Source organism: Panulirus ornatus, chromosome 43 (assembly GCF_036320965.1).
Source record: "Panulirus ornatus isolate Po-2019 chromosome 43, ASM3632096v1, whole genome shotgun sequence".
Taxonomy (NCBI): domain Eukaryota; kingdom Metazoa; phylum Arthropoda; class Malacostraca; order Decapoda; family Palinuridae; genus Panulirus; species Panulirus ornatus.
The window spans coordinates 85,878-90,998 of NC_092266.1; the positions used below are offsets into that span (position 1 = coordinate 85,878).

General features: G+C 35.1%; 1 non-coding gene across 1 annotated transcript; it reads left to right on the top strand.

Moving 5' to 3' along the window:
• The first annotated feature begins 3,626 nt into the window (after positions 1-3,626).
• On the top strand, positions 3,627-3,698 carry TRNAQ-CUG (transfer RNA glutamine (anticodon CUG)). Its single transcript has one exon. It is a non-coding gene; the product is annotated as a tRNA-Gln (tRNA).
• Positions 3,699-5,121: the final 1,423 nt, after the last annotated feature.

Consider the following 5,121-nt stretch of genomic DNA (forward strand, 5'->3'; position numbering starts at 1 on the left):
GAACGACAATTTCAACCCAGGGCTGGAGGGCCAATTGATGATATTCTCACGTCTTGCTCAACCAAGTAACCTCGGTTAGACCTTGTTTATATTTAAATATAGTAAAGTTAATATAGTGAAGCTTGATGATTCTCTTTATATGTAAGTTGCATTGTAGTGTATATATATATATATATATATATATATATATATATATATATATATATATATATATATATATATATATATATATATATACATATATATATATATATATATATATATATATATATATATATATATATATATATATATATATATATATATATATATATATATATATATATATATATATGTATATATATATATATATATATATATATATATATATATATATATATATATATATATATATATATATATATATATATATATATTCATATTTATATATATATATATATATATATATATATATATATATATATATATATATATATATATATATATATATATATATATATATATATATATATATATATCCCTGGGGATAGGGGAGAAAGAATACTTCCCACGTATTCCCTGCGTGTCGTAGAAGGCGACTAAAAGGGAAGGGAGCGGGGGGCTGGAAATCCTCCCCTCTCATTTTTTATTTCAATTTTCCAAAAGAAGGAACAGAGAAGGGGGCCAGGTGAGGGTATTCCCTCAAAGGCCCAGTCCTCTGTTCTTAACGTTACCTCGCTATCGCGGGAAATAGCGAATAGTATGAAAAAAAAAAAATATATATATATATTCTTTTTCTTTTAAACTGTTCGCCATTTCCCGCGTTAGCGAGGTAGCATTAAGAACAGAGGACTGGGCCTTTGAGGGAATACCCTCACCTGGCCCAATTCTCTGTTCCTTCTTTTGGAAAATAAAAAAAAAAAAAAAAACGAGAGGGGAGGATTTCCAGCCCCCCGCTCCCTCCCCTTTTAGTCGCCTTCTACGACACGCAGGGAATACGTGGGAAGTATTCTTAATCCCCTATCCCCAGCGATATATATATATATATATATATATATATATATATATATATATATATATATATATATATATATATATATATATATATATAAATATGAATATATATATATATATATATATATATATATATATATATATATATATATATATATATATATATATATATATATATATATATATATATATATATATATATATATATATATATATATATATATATATATATATGAATATATATATATATATATATATATATATATATATATATATATATATATATATATATATATATATATATATATATATATATATATATATATATATATATATATATATATATATATATATATATATATATTCAATAATGGATGGAACTTGGCTCCTAAGGTGATTTTGTTGTTGGAGTGGGACCTCCAGCCATTCTGTCCACCTTTTCCCTTTCTAGACATGTGGTGGTGCATTGGGTAGTGTGGCAACCTTGGTCTTCATCTTTTTGGGTGCAGGCTTGCATACCTCGTGGAGTAGTTGTGGGGTTTGCTTCTTTGCTGCACCCGACATAGCCATCTGGGCGTAGCTATCTACCTGGGCTGGTGGGTCAGCCAGCATAGCTACACGCTCACTCGGTACCTGGGCTGGTGGACGAGCAGCCTTCCTTTCTTCCATGGCTACAGTCTGCCTAACGACCTGGGGTTGTGGAGCAGCCATCCTTACTACCACCCAGGTTGGTTGGGCAGCCTTCTTTCGTTTCTTTGCTACACCCTTCTGGTTGGGCTGGTTGGGCAACCTTCTTTTTCCTCTTCTTCGATACAACCTGCCAACCGAATTCGTCTGCTGGTGGGTCCGTTTCTTTCATGGATACAACCTCTGTAGCCACTTGGGCTGGCCGGTCAACCTTCGGTTGTAGGTAAATAATATGGTTATCATCAGCAGCCAGAGGCCATTCCTCCCTCCTTGCCTGCAGTGTTCTTGATTTTCTGGAAAGTTCTACGAGATTCTGGTAAGATAAATACCATTGAGAGGACGTTGTTAGGGGACAGTCAGGTTCAGTTTAGAGTTGGTTGTGAGATGGTTCTTTTACTGTGTCGTATCAGCCAGATGGGTATTTCTTTTCACAATTTTCGTTAAAGTTTCTGTTTTCTAGAGGCATAATCTAGAACACTATTTTCCATATGTTTAACATTTTTGTTGTTATAGTTTCATTATCATCATTAGTTTTGTTATTGTTGATGTTCAGATATTTGATGTAATGTTTGTGATTCCCGTGGAAGCGTCTGACGTCTTGCTAGAAGACTTTCTGGTCACAATATTTCTGCACTGGTGAGTTGATCGTATTCTTTTATTGCAGGTTTTGTTATTATCTTGCTTTACATTAAGGTCTACTGGAGGTTTTCCCAATGTAGGTAGAACATATGTCCAGCAACAGGAGATGGCGTAAGATACAGTATTGATGAAACTTATCTATCTATATACCTATCTAAATATCGCTCTATCAATCTAGCAATCTAACTATGTTACTATCTATCTATCTGTTTATCTATCTTTAACTGAAAGTCAACAATAATAAAATCATTGATATATGAAGTATAACAACGTCCTCTCAATGGCAATTATCTCACCAGAATCTTCTAGAACCTTCCAGAAAACTATGAACTCTGCAGGCAAGGAGGGAAGAATGGTCTCTGGCTATTGATAAAACCATATTATTCCATATATATGTTTATATATACATATTTATGTATGTGTATGAATATATATATGACGTACAGAATAATGCGGCGCATCATCAGTATCGAAGAAAACTGAAAAGATGAGGTCCCACCGAGATTCGAACTCGGATTGCTGGATTTAGAGTCCAGAGTGCTAACCCTTACACCATGGGACCTGATAAGAACAGATGTGATTTCATCTAAATGTTTTACATATAATCAACCAGAGGCCATTCCTCCCTCCCTGCCTGCAGGGTTCAAGGTTTTCTAGAAGGTTCTCGAAGATTCTGGTAAGATCATTACCTTTGAGAGGTCGTCGTTAGGTGACAGTCAGGTTCACTCTATGGTTGGTGTTTGTAGTTGGTTGTCCGAGGATGTTGTTATACTTGATCAATTTTGTAATTGTTGACTTTCAGGTAGGAAGTACTCATTTACGATGCATCCTTGTACTCACAACAACCTTATGAGTCACTTCAAGATTTATCTTCACTACAACTTTATCTTCACTACACCATTAAGGTTGAAGTCAACGGTCACATTCACTACAACCTCAACACGACTGGTCTTATACCTAACCCATATCATCACTACATCCATGTACATGTATTTCTTGCAATAACGCAGATATCAATGATTTCTGTGAAAACTGACATACACAGCCTTACGTATCTATCGATCTATCAATTATCTGTTTTTTACCTATCTATCTACCGATCTATCTATCTATCTATCTTTCTAGATCAGAAAGTCAACAACAATATCATTAATGATACGTATAACTACGTCCTCTCAATGGCAGTTCCTACCCAGAATCTTCGAGAACCTTCTAGAAAACCTTGACCCCTGCAGGCAGGGAGGGAGGAATGGCCTTTGGTTGATTATATGTAAAACATTTAGATGAAATCACATCTTTTCTTATCAGGTCCCATGGTGTAAGGGTTAGCACTCTGGACTCTGGATCCAGCAATCCGAGTTCGAATCTCGGTGGGACCTCACCTTTTCAGTTTTTTTAGAAACTGATGATGGAACTGAGCCATATAGTTGACCTTCGATGGACATATATTTCTTACGGCGCACCATTTTATTTAAGTATGGAGATCTCACGGCAGAGATGAAAAGTGTGATATTCAAAAACAAAAGCCGCAATTGCCCTCATGGTAATGGTCGACATGTTTGCAGACAGATGACACAGACATGTCAGAAGTTAGACAAATATGGACGTTTCTGGTTGCTGTATAGCCTAGGTTTATCATCACTTGTAATGAAGGAGGAATGTTGCACATTATTCCACACCTTTATATTTAGGCTAGGTTAGGCTAGGATGAATAGGGTCTATAACGTAACAGAGCTGGGAAATGCATCATATCGGATCTGTATTTGTGCAAAATGGCGCAAGTTTGTGGAAGTGATTTACGCAATGCCGAAGAGAATCCACCTCTACCAGAAATAATGTCTCAGACCATACAATATCTGCTGTTGGACGAGCAGGGGACATTAGACCAATATATTCCTGTAGTTTACTACTGTTCCCAAACACGCAGCAAAACATTCGTAAAAGCGTTAAACTGAACTTTTCCATCGGTTTTCATATCTTTAATTACTTACACCAGTTCCAACAGATGGAAAAAATCATTTGAAAAATCAGAAAATATTTGCCTATAAAAAGCATTTTGATCGATCGTACCAAATATTCAATTATTTCTGTACCCGACAAAATATTCAGTCACTCCTATATCCGACATTTTTCCTGCTGGCTGGTGCCGTTAAAGTCATATGGTAATTTACCGCAATTAGATTATAGATATATTCATCTATATGGAATGGCTCAGCGTGAAGAGACATATATATTTTCACTAAATCCACCTCTTCACTACACTCCCATCTTCACTACATAGTTCTAACACAACATCTTGACTACACCATAGTATGACCACATTATCATATCATTGTGTTCTTATCTTCACCACAGCCTTGACAAAATTGATGTTTTCTTTACACATCAGGGTAGATGGCCATATTTATGATGACAGAGAACACACATAACATATTAAACCACTTATCTTTAGTCACTTTAATCTAATTTCTGCTGATAAAAACGAATTATAATGACAATCCTTGTGTTCTGTGATGGGACATTGTACGGGTGAAGGAACTGTTGTCAGGCACATGTATTAAACTATTGAGAAATAAACTTAACTGTATTAAAGTATTGACTTCACTATATTAGACTTCTCTATATTAAGCTATGCTAGGATATGATCAGTTCCCAGGTTATATAAGGGCGGGAGCCGGGACCGAGAGCATCATTTGAGCTGTGACCTCTGTCGAGTGAACATCTCTGCTCCGCCTTGCAAGCTCACTCAACCTTTCCTCGAACACTTCAATATAATAATGTTCACCAAGGAGGTAGGACGAT